Here is a 15,289-nt window from a genome sequence, read left to right on the forward strand (position 1 = left end):
AGGTATACATCACACATATTTGAAGTAGCAGTCAAAAAGCAATAGTGGGTTGGTCAAAATAAAGTGGATGAGAGATTCTAGCTGTCACGTCCTCACCCCCCTGAGCTTGTTTCCCTTACACACCTGCTCCTGATCATCTTTATCACTCTACTTAACCTGTGGCCTGACATCCAGTCCCTGCCGGATCGTTAGACGTACCAGTACGTTGCGCTTTAGTGCCTGTATTTGACGTATACCACTAGTCATCCTGTTTGCTTTGCAAATGTGTTCCTTATTTTTCTGACCGGACTCCTGCTTCTCTGTTTCAGCCTTTGCACCCTGGAATCCATTCACTCCCACCTAGCCACCCTCACCACCGACCTGCACGTTTGTTACCACCGTCACCTGTACCCACCTGTCACCAATAAATACCTTTTTTTTTCACCACCTACCAGTCCCGGTCTGCATTTGAGTCCCATCACTGGGATTTGTGACACTAGCACCTTCTAGAATACTGTGCTAGAACAACACAAGATAATCAGTCCAGACGGAAGTCTCATGCCCAATTCCTTAAATACAGAACTGGATGTAAATTTCACACACAGATGATCTCAGTTAGATCCCAAAGGTCTGTGTTTTCATTGCAATGTTATTGTTTGTTTTGCATGAATTTGTGTTTTTTTTCCATGATCCCTACCCTGCCAGTCAGTCAGAAGATACAGCTGGAGGGGGCATCATGCTGATTCAACATCCTCAGGTCGAGGTGAGCGACTTAGAGGAATGGATTAATCCCTTTACTGATACAGAACGATGAACCTTGATTTTCCTTCCTCTCCATCTCCCTCTGTTTCTCTCCCTCCAAACCTCTCCTCATCCCAATTGTATTCCCACCTCCTTAACTGTTCCCTCCCTCCATCTCTCTCGCTAGAACTCTCTCTCCTCCCCACATATCTCTCAGTGTCATGCCAACTCCTGCCAGGCCATATGGGACTAAGAGCCGTGTGGCAAATCCATTTGACTCCCAGAAAAGGGGATTATTACTCATAATTGACAGAGGGCAACAGGATATGGTGGGATTTGTGAGCATCTGAGCAATCCCTGGTTCTGATAGCCCTCACCGCTGGCGTGGCCAGTGAGGACATGCTCTGGGGGGGGGGGGAGGAGAGAGAGAGAGATCAGATAACAATATAAAGAACAGAGAGCCAATGATGTCATCCAGCCACATTGGGATCATGGAGAGGGCTAGAGAGCAATCCAGACCCAAGAAGGGATGCGGTGGTCTTGCCCGTCTGATTGACCTTGTCAAACAAGACAGGTCAAGTGGAATAAACGAGAGAAAGGTGAACATTAGTCACCAAAACGCTGACAGATTTAAGAGCCATGATTTCCCTGGCTTCCAGAAAGCGCAGGGGGCAGAGGAGTCTCGCGGCAGAGCTTTCCAATCCATTCTGTTCTCATTCAACAAAGTCGGAGCTATCCTGAAACAGCTTTTACCTGCACCGCAGCACATCAGCTTCCGATCGTTCATCTTGCTACAGGACAAGCCTGTGGAGAGAGGGCTTCGGGCCATGGCAGACTGTTTGAAGGAGCTGCAGAACTGGCTGAAAGAATATTGGACTGAAAGGGGATCTGAGGGGTGAACAAATCATTGCTTAATTTTTAGCCTATTTGAGCATGTTTCCCCCCCCCCCCAGAGTATTGGCAGTTGATGTCGTTAGTTTTATGACTAATAAAGTTGACAGCGAGTGAGCAGCGTGTCCTCTGTGTGGAAACTCAGTTGTAAAATAATAATACAAAAATAAAAACACGACAATGAATTTGCATAACAGGGATGTAATTAAAACGAGTGCCAGAGTGGATAGATTATTTAATAGTGTGTGGTGGAGGCTGTTGCCGTAACATCATAAAAATAACAATAATTGGAAATGATGCCGGCGATGTGGAAATAAATCAGTCAAGTCGTTCTCCCCTACTCGCGGCGGCTGAGGTAACAGAAGCCGAGATCAGACGCGAGGCGTCTATCAGCGGGCCTGAGCGCTCTAAAACTCGGTAATGATGAACAACAAAGCAGGGAGACGCAGTGAAGCGGCTGTAAGTGTCGGCTAGAGTGAGAGAGGCGCTCCTTCACATACTCAGGCAGTACTAATGAGATATAGGCTGGGTCTGAGAGCGAAGTTAAAGTTATGTTTATGCATGTGCATGTATACACGGCTGGAATTAGGTGTCGCAGAATCGAAGGCAGATGTGAAGCAAATCTCGTTATTTCCTTGTGGGTAACGTCATTATTTACAGTATGGAATCTGAATACCGTATACTTGCATAATTGTTCCTTGAGTGCCTGAAAACGTGAAAGCTCCTGTTGAATATGGCACCCTAAGATTGTGCTCTGCTGTCTGTGACTGACATCATTCCATGCTTCTTCTATCTGGGATGGATCAGGAGTGAGGAGACATGCACACAGACACATTAACACTCACACACCCTCACATTCTCACACACGCGCATTCTCGCCCCCTCTCACATAAACATATGATCAATGTTACATCTTGTCTCAGGGGTTTGTGTCCTACCAGATGAATTTGTGCTGGTTCTCAATCACGTCCAACACTATTTCAATGGCGTGTAAAGAAATGGAAGTAGGACATTTAAATGCGAGTGGTGACAGACGAAAGATGCTCGCCCACTCAGAAAGACGCTCCCACTCTGGGTTTTCTTTCCTCGTTCCCTCCATACAATATGTTCTTTCTTTCGTTTTTCTCTCTCTCTCTCTCTCTCTCTCTCTCTCTCTCTCTCTCTCTCTCTCTCTCTCTCTCTCTCTCTCTCTCTCTCTCTCTCTCGTCTATTCCTCCGTGCTTTTTTCCCTATCTTGGCTCTCTCTATCTCCCCCCACCTCCCATCCCTCTCATGCCCTGGATGTTTCATTAGCATAATGCAGCTGCAGCGTGCCAGTGAAGTAAGGCGTATCCCATACCTCCCCGCAATGACGCGGCGCAGGGTCGGGTACACTGTGTCGGAGCTCATCGAGTGACACACGGGCGATGCTTGCACGCATCTAGGAGCGAGAGGCAGCGTAATTAATGGAAATTCGGAGACCCGAAGTGAACCCCCTCAAGTTAACTCTGTAAAACATTAAATAAAGATTTCCTCCAGTAATCCCTTGACTGACTGCCGGCTGTCCCTAGTTCATTTGCATCTACTTTCATTCGGAGTAGTGTATCATGGCTCCTGAGTGGCGGCAGTCTAGGTCTAGATGGTCCTGTAAAGGGGTATGAGTTCAACTTGACCTTTCAGATTTCACGGCGTTCATGTCATGATGGTAATGGAGCGTTTGTCATTCACGGGAACAGTGGCAGACATCAGCTTTATAGTGCTGTCTTGTATTCGTGTTGATGTTCCAATTAGATAATTGCTTTGGGGATGGTAAATCAGATAAGCCAGTTTATAACAATTTTCTAATAGGCCCACTGACTATTTTGTCACTCTTGGTATGGTACATTTGATTTATGATGGCTGACACTAATGCATTTACCTAAAACTGAAACAAATCTTTGAAAACAGATGTTTTCTCAAATTGTAAAAGTTTCCATATAATTTATTTTCTAACTCAAACAGACGTTGATATTTGTGAAATGAAGTACCCAATGTGATTATTTACACTCACAACACACTGAGTGCAATCCCACAAAAGCTAACAGGGTTAGGGTTACAGGGAGCCCTGTTTTTGACAAGCGCTAGTCTAATCAATGGCCATTATATCTGAGTGAGGGCAATATTTTCTGCCTGGCTACAGTGAGAAATAGACTGAAAATCAACACCTTTTAAGCCCAGACCAATCCCTGAGCAAACAGAGGTCAGCGTGGGTAATCAAATTAGCATGCTTGGCTTCCATCACAACTGAGCTGTGATATGGTTGTGACATCCGGCCTTCCATCTCTTCCCACTTTTGCCACGAGTCAAGGTCAAACTTCCCAGTGAAAAGTTAGATTTGACCACTTGTTGGTTGTTTTTGTTCTCGAAAGTGAACCCTAAGTCATGCAAGGAAATGTAATGATGGGGTTTCTATTTTGGGATTGAACTCTCGGTGATGCACTTCTATTGAAAACGTGATTTCATGATGGCAAAGAGTGGTGATGATAAAAAAAAGAGTTGATCAGCTTCTGTAATACAAAGAGGAATGTAGATTAGAAGAGCGCTAAGTGTATTTGTTTGTCAGGGGTGGATTCTTTGGATACCAGTTCTTCAAAATATGCTGCATAAGGACATTCAACGCCCATGCAGAACACTTGATTGTGGATCTTTACACGATAACAACATAACAAGGACATCTGCTGCCCAGTATGCTTTCCACCCTCAAATTATTCAGAATCATCACAATATTTCCCTTTGCCTGTTCACAGAGTGCACAATAAAGTCATAGAACCGTTTCTGTGTTTACAAGAGCTTGTAATGAATTCTAGTGTGTGAGAGGACACAACAGTTTTGTCAAGTATTTGCCTTAAAGGCACACCAACTGGGAACCAGCAAGCTAAGCTAATTAAAGCGAGCCTTTGTTCCATCTCTGTGATAGAACCCCCACCCCTCTGTGGAGCCCTGAGAAGAAAAAAAACAAAGCAAGCCTTTCAAATAGAAAATAGGGTGGGTTGGCTCAGAAAAGGCAATCAAGTGGCATTTGTCCAGGCGTTGGGGTATCAAACTTGCCAACGTCCATAGCTGCGGTTAGTTGTTATGAAGATAAAGCTTGGAGAGAAAGCCTAAAACAGTAGGCAGACATCAGAGGGAGAGCTATTCCAATTTGCCAGGACATTTTTTTTAAAGTAATTAATAAAAAGAAGGCAATTGGCTCTAATTGTAACCCAGACATAACTTATGTCATGAGTTACAGAATTTGTCGTGTATGTTCCCCTTGAAACACTCAATACATGTACTCAAAAGCCAAAACATACACTGGAGTAATGCATGTACCTAAATATAACAAAGATCTAATGAGGAAACAGAGGTGCAAAGCTCGGTCTTTTGCCTGTTTAAAGAACTACAACGGTGAAGTGATTTTCCTATTGAAACAAACTGTTATGTTTTTCAATTTCTCCCACACTTTTAAGTGACACAATTACCTTCCCACAGTCACGTTTCCTCCTCCCCAATTAGACATGTTTGTTCAGGCACAGTCTGTGCTCTGCAAGCGTTCTGCAAACTCAGATGAGGAAGTCGAACGTGGTATTTGCTCAGCGCAGCCCCGGAGTTTTGTCCCAGCTGACGAGGTGTACAGAGAGCAGAAGGGGTGGTTTGCAGAACGCCCCCCTCCCCTCCCCTCCACCCCATCCACGGCCTGCTCAGCTTCTGGCTCCCCCTTGATTCCATTTCCACCCCCCGTCCTCCAATGTTTTACTTTCTTCACCGTGTTTTCTCTCATCAATTCCAAGATGAGTACAGCCCGAGGACATCTGGGCTTGTTAATTGACTGTCTTTCACATCAACGATTGTTTTCCACCGCTGTCATGTAAGAAAAGCACAATACATTTCTTTCCGGAAGCATTGACCATGCTGAGACCAGTCCCATCCGGCGGCAGAACAAGGCGTGTTGCCTCTTCAATGTATATCACAGTTCTTTTGGTTGTTGGGGAGGATTGCTGTGTGATTGATCTCTGAACACGTCAGGAAGTCCTGCTTTGAGTGTGAGTGTGAGAAGTCTGTGGTGTCTTGTGCCTGATCACGTCCAGGAATCCTCCCCCGGAGATGTTGTTATGCTGCTCATGTACTGTGGTCTTAGACGGATAAATAGAACAGCAGTACAGTGCCCTTCACTCAGACAAGGGTATGCAAAAGCCTATACAAGAACACCCACACGCACACGTTCTCACACAGACACAACTTCTCACGCGTATGCAATCTCTATCGCTCATGCAATTTTTCCAACGCATAATCTCTATCACACACTCTCAAAATCTCTCAAACACAAACAATCAAACTTCACTACCATTAATGTCGGTTTTACAGATGAACAAAATGCCATCTTCTAAATGTCTTCGTATTAGAATGTATCTCATGCAAGGTGTGACAAATTGTATTTGTCCGGCCAAGGTACGTTAGGCAAACAATCGCTGCTGAATAATGAAATATGTAGATGCTTTATGCAAGTTCTGTAAAACTTTGTACAAGTACATTGGTATTCCAAGCAGTTTGTTCACAAGTGTATTTATTGAAAACTTTATCAAATGTTTTTATCACATTTTGTGTGCAGAAAGAGGGAAAAATATTTACTTTTTAAACCATAAAACTACATCTCAGGGTTTGTTGTTTTTGCTCTTAGCTCAGAGAGCAATAAGCAGTCTCAGCCCTGTAGCGTCTCACGACTATTGTTTTGATGGAGGGGAAGCCATTACAAAACCTCATGGTCTAGCATTAAAATAAGAACAGCTTGAGGCCACTTTTTGCATTCACACAGCTTTGAATGGAACTGCTTGGCATAATAAAGTGTTGTACGTTTTAAGAACAGACGTACAGTATCTTGAATGGAGATAATGGCTTTAATGACAGTGTGAAGCATGTGATCTTAATTCATGATCCATGAGGCCTGCAGCCTCTCTAGAAATGTAATATCTGATCCAACAAGAGGGGAGAAGAACAGGAAGAGAGGGATGATGCTACGAAGGACCCATAGGCGTCCGTTTATCTTGCCTGTCTGGCGGAGTGCAGCCTCTGTGTTGTAATATTTAATGGATGCTCACTCACAAAGGATATTCAACACTTGTCACACCAGTCTGCTGATGATTCATGTTCAATGCTTAGACCTTTGCTCATAATTGTCATCACTGCTTTGCATCAGAGAGGGATAAAAGTATGCAATAGCAATGAATCAGCACTTTGCCTCCTTCGACTCTGTAGGAGTAAATTGAAGCATTCTAATAATAATAATCCCTAATTATAATCCCTGGTTGCCACATATCTATATTTGACTCATAAAAAATGTTGTTTTTAGTATCACATGGTAACACTGAAATAGTAGTTTGTTTAAAAAATGGCCAAGTGAAGGAATGCACAGGTTGGTGGGAGAGGTTGACTGTGAGAAATGCATCCAGGTCCATCAGACACCATAATCACCTGTGGACTTCTGGCCTTCAGAACCGAAAACATCTATCTTCCCTCGGCAGTCCAGCGACTGGTGGGGTGAAGCTTTTAATCAGAGAGAACCTCCCTGGCAGGATCACTGGCAGTTAGACGATTATGGGAGACTGATTGAGAAGAAGGTGATACCACACCACTTATATGTCTTAAAGACCTTCAACTCAGATACCTACCTTGTTCTTTATTGTTCGATCTTGTTCCCATATGCTCTCATGCGTCACATCATCTCCTTCTCTGTTCCTTCCTGTTTCTGTCTGTTTCTCTCTGTCGACTTATCTTTCTTTCTCTCTGTCTACTTATCTTTCTTTCTCTCTGTCTCTGTCTCTGTCTCTGTCTCTGTCTCTGTCTCTGTCTCTCTCTCTCTCTCTCTGTCTCTCTCTCTCTCTCTCTCTCTCTCTCTCTCTGTCTCTGTCTCTGTCTCTCTCTCTCTCGTCTCCATCTTCTTTCTTGTTCCTTCAAGAGATGTGGTCCTTCATTACAGGGCGGACAAAAAGAAGTCAAAAGCTGGAGTGGAGATGGAATGCTGTATCCCAGCTGAGACCATTAAGCAGACCTGGGCGGGTTTTGTTAAAGCCTGCATGGCTTTTTTTAGCCGACGGCCAGGGGCCGGTGCCTGCAAGGTTATTAGCAGAAGGAGCTGATAGATTTAAGAATGTGAGTTCTCCCTTTGCCTTCTCTCTCTCTCTGTCTCTCTCACACATGTACACACATGCTCCTGGCAAGAAATGAAACCAAAGAAGATCAAACCTTTAAGAGTCACTCATAGATAGTGGTGACTGTCCTTCCATGCTGTGTTCTCTGGCTGTTGATTAATGTTACACTCAAGGGAATGTTTATACAGCAACCACACCGACTAATTGGATCCTACCTGCAATTATAGCATGATTCACATTGGGAATATCTCATTTTGCTATGGCCCATTTTCTTTCAAACTCATCATTTTCACAGTTCTTCTTGTTTTTCATCTGTCAATTTCCTGGAAAACCAAAAGCTTATCTATGAGCAATTCAAGAAGACCAAAACATTATCCCTCGGGGTATCATTAGTTTGGTACATTCTAAGGATAGTGCGTAATGTTCTGTTTCAAAGTTGTAGTTCGCAGGTTGAGTATATAATCAATTTTATAAATGTTGTTTCCCAAACATTGTCCTTGTTGATCTCTTCTGATTTGTCATGGCAATGTGTGGCAAAGGCAAAGCAGGGGTGTGTGTGTGTGTGTAAAGGGGGAGATACCTCATTCTAAATGAGTCACTGAACATAAGCACAGCCAGAGGCCTAGCAGCTGATGTTAACGAGCGCTCGGCTGTTAAATAAGAACCATTTGTCCACGATTGTTGGCTGATGATAGTTATCATAGCAGCCACGTTTTCTGAAGTACCACTTTATAAGCACAATACAGCCAGTGACTGGTTTACCTTTTCAGATCTCACAAGGCCAGCGTGCAGAAGAGGAGTAGAACAAAGAGATATCTTCCCCCTGTCTTCATTCAACTGTCTGAGAACTGCCAGGCACTGTGCTTTTGGAAGGGAGCTGCCAGATCACTTCCCATACAGGCTGGTGCTGAGTGGTGGACTCCAGTTGGTAGTGTGCTCAATAGACTGCTAGCATTACTGTAGTAAATGTGTGTAATCACAAGCCGTGGCACGTGTATGTGTGTGTGTGAATGTTCTGACCACGTCTATCAAAGTGTGCCGGCGTGGATCAGGTAAAGACCACGTGCGCCAGCAGCCAGCTAGATTTCCATTGGTGTAACTGGTAGTTGTTATGCTGCAAAACTTGGCCCAGGTATAGAAATATGTGATCTTTTGTGCCCAGGTATCAAAATATGTGATCTTTTGTGCCCAGGGATCAAAATATATGACCTCTTGACCCACGTCCACACAAATAAGTCAGCTGAGATTGGTTGGTGTGTCAGACATGTTCAGCCATGTAACAGGGAGTTCACGTATGTGTATGTGTGAGTGTGTCCAGATATGTGTGTTTATATGTGTGTGTTTGGACTTGTATACAGTATGTGTGTGTGTGCAAATGGGTACTTGAAGACGTATGTGTGTGTATGTGTGTTTGTGCATTGAAGATCATTTTAAACTGTTCTTGATTACATTGAGTCCTGTTGCATTGATTTTTTACATGCTTGATCTAAACATGAATTATGAATATGAAACTCTTCAACAACACACCAAGGCCGTGTGGTGCACTCAGTTAACATCTTCATACGTCCTGAATAGTGAAATGATGCAGACCGGACAGGGGTATGTTTATTTACCAAGGCATTTGTTGACTTAATTGGTTAGCCTGCATACATTACCTCCAGTGGTGGTACTGTTGACACAGAGTAGTTTTTACTTGCAAATTGCAACGTTTGGCAAAAAATATTGAATTATCAAAACATATTTGTAAAAAATCATCTTCCAATTCTGGATGATGCTTTTTGTAAATCAACAAAGAAACTAAACCATATGACATAATGCATTGAATATCCTAGCCTCAACTCTTTCGCACTACATTAATTCCCAGTGTACAGAGGAACTACAAAACATAAAAATTGTCTCCACAATTTCATAGTATCAAAGGTTGTGCAATACCTTATTGCAATGTCAAATGCCAGCAAGGGCAGATTTCCGAAAGCCTGTTTGAAACCCTTCACAGCTCACAGTCTCCATGGACACAACAAGGCTGTTCAGTTTGTCCTGTCAAACCACCGGTGAGTCAGTTCACCCCGAATCCCAGGAGAAAATCACTGTCCAGCCAACAGTCTACCAACAGATGATGAAGTGGTGGGTGTTTAAGGGACACTCCTTTCAGGATGTTTAGTAGCAGACCGATGTTGGCAGTAATACAGATTTATACATTGTTGGGGGAAGCGGCAGGGGAAATGTGTCACCTTGTGATCGGCTGTGGACGGATGGATGCCTGGATGGACAAACAAAGTAGGGGTGAAGGAAAAGACATTTGACAGACACTGACGGGTCCCTTTGGGTTCTGTTAGTGCGCTGACAGAACCGTGTCTGATGGAACACAGCAGAGCAGAACCCTCTCCCCCCTGCTGCTGCTGGGTTCTACCACTGCACACAACAGGCTGGTGGCTGAAGAATCTGTCTGTAGTCAAACGGCCAAAACCAACCAGTCTGTGGTGATTATCCATCAGTGTGGGCGACCTTGGCTTTCCTGCGCCTCCTTCATGTTATGCATTAGGATATGAAACACCATGCACACAAATGACAGCATATGCAGTCCTTGAAGCTAGAGTTGGAGAGAGCTAATGAATACATGAATTATGAAGAATACATGACATTTCCAAGAATGCTTGAAGTCTGTATATGTTTGGATAATGTTAAGACACAGTTCTTTCTCAGTCCATTTCCTCAATATAAAAGAGCTTGTCAACTTAAGCAGAGCCGGATCAATCTAACAGTATGCCAGAGAGGACCAAGCAGGGGAAAAGGCTTTGCTTGATGAAGGCGGACGCATTTTGTATAGCATTTGTATTTTTTATTCACCCTACAAATCGACATAATGTAATTTCCAAATGACTCAAGTGGAAACAGCAGGGGATTGTGAAAAAAAAAAAAAATAAACAAACATTCTATTCTGCTTCGTCAGGGGGATATTTCACAATGAGAAAAAAAAACGTTTTTCGATGAGAGGAACGTTTGGCATTTGTATTTTTGGTCAATTATGCAGGCCGCAGACAATCCATTTAACTACATCTCTGAAAACCAACTGCTCATCACCTAAGGGTTCGACAGAGAACACTTGTGAAGGATGGCTTGGGGAAAAGAAAATCCGGGCCTTCAAAAAAGACGAGCGGGGAGAGAGAGATGGAGAGAGGGAGAGTGAGGGAGAGACAGAGATGGAGAGAGAGAGAGAGAGAGAGAGGGATAGCGAGGGATAGAGAGAGATGGAGAAAGAGAGAGAAAAAGAGAGAGAGAGAGAAATGGAGAGTCAGAGAGGGATAGAGAGATGGAGAGGAGGGCTGACGTCCAGTAAGCCATATGACAGGCAGGTCCAGAACATCTCAGAAGCCAGGAGGGAGAAACACATTACAGATCCGTCAACCTGAGTGACACGCTACACCGTCCCCCTACTGGAAACACCACAGAACGGCACCCTCGTTCCGGCCGAATGACAACCACGGAATATCAAACACCAATTAGAGTAGAGATGGGCGAGCCCTCCGAGTGACATTTAATTCCCATCAATGTGATAGATATGGAACGCTGCAGGAGAAACATTCTGCAGGGTCACTTTGCAGGGTCCATCCACTTTGCGAAGAGATATTAGGAGAGAGAGGAGCAAAACGTGGCAGATCAGGTGTCATCAACGAGCTCGCCGCCACAGATCCCCATGTGGAGCCAGATGCGTGGGGAAATAGGACCTGTGAGTAACGCTCAGTATATGGGTTAGCGACGCATGCAATGAATAGTATTGTTGGTGATTTCCCCCCAAAACGCCTCAGCTGCACGCACTGAGTCACACAGACTGAGCTAATGGTTGGTAAATCTTCCAGTTCCAACCCACACACACACATACACCAGAGAGAGAGAGAGAGAGAGAGAGAGAGAGAGAGACAGAGAGAGAGAGAGACAGAGAGAGAGAAAGAGAGAGAGAGAGGGGACACATGAGAAAGTGAGAGAGGAAGGGAGAGAGGGAGAGGGAGAGAGAGAGACGAAGGGGGAGGGAAGAAGTGAGAGAGGAGAGAAAAGATGCATTCTTAAATCATTTTAAAAGAGGTGCCCACCAGATTACCATGCAGAGGCAATTGGAAACACTCATTGCTACAGGTCTGAAGCGTGAGCTGTGGTCCAGGACCCGGTTCAGAGCTGCAGTACAGAAACAACAGCTTCTGTGAACCCTGGCAGCTCAGAGATGGAGAAGCCACGCTGTGACTGAACGCTGCCTTGGGCTCTGCTGGGCTCAGGGTCACACCAGGGCCGGCGGCTGGGAGGCTGCCCACAGCCATCGATTACCCTTCATGAATTTTCTATGATGAAGGATGCCTATGTAGATTGAAATGAAGGATTATGAACCAAGCAAAACAGACGAAGGAATAGCACACAGGTAAACATGTTCTGAAATACGCCTGAGGACTGGAATGTGCTTTGGATACAGAGATTGAATCATTAAATTCAGTTGGTGTTTTGAATCCCGGACATGGAAAAACATGCTGGGTGTGTGGTATGTGTGAATGAATTAATAATAATAAATGTCCATCTCTACGACAACTGTCAACTGTCAACTTGCTGAAGCCACTGTGTAAAGTTGAGGGTCTCGTTCACAGGAGAACTGCAGCGCCACCGAGCAGCTCTGGAGCCTATCCTAGCTTCCTAGCTTCAAGTGGGCCAATGAGTGGCTGAGAATAAAGTCATGCCCGTTTGATAGCTACGAGAAGCAATCAATGAAAGTGGCAGCCCTAGTCCTGTTTCCTTGCACACGGCCGCAGATGAAACAATACATCTGAGCCGCGAACAGCCCCCTGTGAACACCTGAACAATCAGGAAGGACCGGAGACTTCAACAAGTTGTTAGGGAAAGGAAGAGGGGCGGAGGGGGGTACCTCATGGTGAGAAATGATGAGAAATAATTGGATTGGAACTGCAGCCAGAAATCTGTGTGTCTGTATGTAGGTGTGTGCGTGCATTGCAGTGAGTGTATCTGTGTGTGTTGGTGTGTGTGGGGGGAGATGTGTGTGTGTATGTGTTGGTCCGTGTGTGTGTGGGGGGGAGAGGGTGTCTGTATATCGACGTGTGTGTGTGGACAAAAGTGTGATGTGTGTGTGTGTGTGTGTGTAAGGACGGTGGATGAAAAAAAAATCAATACAGCCAGTTTCTGATCATAGACAGGATGAGATGGTCACTTGGAGGAAAATAATTGAAACCGAGGCTGAGTGAAATTCATGGAGGAGAGAAAAATAATAAATGAAATGTAGAATATAATTGCATTAGCTGCGGGGCAGAATATCAATCGCCTTAGACTATAATTTGATAAATCACTAATTAAGTTACTGTCCAACTTTTGGAGGCCCAGTTCGTCAGTTGACACACTGGAGAGTTTGTTAAAGGTTACACAGGACTCTCTCTCTCATCTCTCCCATGCAGCCTCTCGTCCCCTCATAACAGCACCCAATCTCCTCTCACTTCTTGCTCTCCTGACAGCAGCTTGTGGAGAGATAAGACAGCCATGCGTGTAAGGAGCGTGTGTCTGTTCCTCTACACGTATCGGGTCACACGCTAGGAATCACCCGAGGACGCAGACCAGCAATGAGAGACACAGGCCTGATGAGTACAGATATGGAAATGCTTCACAGACTACAGACAACTCTCTGCTGACACGGGAAGCAAGCTGGCAGCTCCAAGCAGAAATCCCTCGGTAGAATCCCTCCAGATCAGCAAGGCTTTGCCCTGCTCCACTCTGCAAGGAGTCATCCCAGTTTCTCAGTGAGAAGCACATGCATTTTCAGGGTGTCTTTGTTCGATGTGAAATATTGGGAGTCATTCTTCAGACCAACCTCCAGATAAGTAGTTTCAGTAGTATTTGTTTTATGTTGATAAATATAACTGAAATGACATATAAAGTTGCCCAGCCACCGTCTGTGACAAGCCATTAACTTGCTTATTTAAGTATGTTCCCCCATCATATTCTTCACAACAGGGGAGCCCTGAACCCTGTCTCACTCCGTCTGGCTTTCTTTTAGCTTTACCAAACAAGGATGACCACCAGCTGTGTAATAAGACACGGTTTTATCCAAACACAACAACGTTCTCTGATCCAGAGAAACCTGTGACAACGACACGTGGAGCCCCCTGATCTGACAGCCGCATCTCTGGGACACTGTCCCCAGGCACCTTCCCATCCAATGGACGCTAACACATCGCTCTAATGGAGATTGCTATCTGTTTACGTGGAGTTAGTGGTGAGACTGATATTTCCATCGAGGCTCCGATAACAAGGCCCGAGGGAGCCAAGGGGTGGCGTTTACCTCGGGCCCTGGAACCTTTCAGACTCCGACTTCCAACGACTTGGACTGAGCGACGGTGTTTCAGACGCACAAACTTTGTGAAAAGAAAGAAAACATGTTTTGACCAGAATCAGGCTTCCCTGAGCTTGAAAAACTGGCCCATGAAAATAGTCTGTTTGTTCTGTCAAGCATGTGTTGTTTTGGGAGTAACACCGAATGTTGCTCAGCTCAGTAAGCTCACAACTAATTATATTTTTTTGCTGGGATCCAGACCGTTCCAACTGGACTTGGAATTGCAGACCAAACAGCATGATTGTCTGACTGGAGTGAGACTGTTGTCTGTCTGTCTGTCTCTCTCTCTCTCTTTCTCTCTCCCTCCCTCACACACACACACACATACCCACAAGCACACACACACACACACACACACAGCAGCTGCACCTTTCGACAGTAAAAATGTGAACAAACCATTGCTTATTTGAAAATAAAAAACACTTACTAGCAATAACATAATCACTGCATGGGTCATTGACATACTGTATAAAGGATGTTTGTCATGCCAGTGAGAGATGTTATCGATGAGCTTTATGTTTTTGTTTTTCCAAACAGTTGACATAAGGGTGCAGGGAGAGACAGTATTTCCCAATGTTGTAGTTGTTCAGCAACTACCTTTTGAAGTTATTTCATTAGACATGCTCAAGCTCAGACTATTTTCCTCTGCTACGGCACCATGTGACACTCATACATGCAGACACACAAACTGCCCAGAGCTCCTCATCTTAGTCCCAGGTCTGCCTGTAATCCAGGGGTGATTCTTTGGCCCATTGATTTCCCTGCGACTGCTAGAGGCTGGCTTGATAAATAATGCAGGTCTGTGGGATCAGGAATAATATCTTCTGCCAAAGATGAACATCCATCTTCACATACTGGAGTAGAAGAGGGGAGGGGTGAGGAGAGAAAAAACAGAGGTGAGGAAAGGATGAAGAGAGGTGAGGAGAGAAAGAAGAGAGGTGAGGAGAGAAAGAAGAGAGGTGAGGAGAGTGAAAGTCTCAGGGGTCTATCAATGTGTCTTGCCCACAAACATACTCCATATCCGGGCTGCAGTCTCGACACCCCAGGCTGGTTTGCTGGTGCTCCCTGAATGCCAAACCGTACATAACATAATAGGAGCATCACCTCCAGCCAGTCTCCATAGTGATAAACAGTGCCAACTCTCCTACAACTCATTTCA

Source organism: Hypomesus nipponensis, chromosome 8 (genome assembly GCF_054491055.1).
Source record: "Hypomesus nipponensis isolate SF chromosome 8, ASM5449105v1, whole genome shotgun sequence".
NCBI classification, from domain to species: Eukaryota; Metazoa; Chordata; class Actinopteri; order Osmeriformes; family Osmeridae; genus Hypomesus; species Hypomesus nipponensis.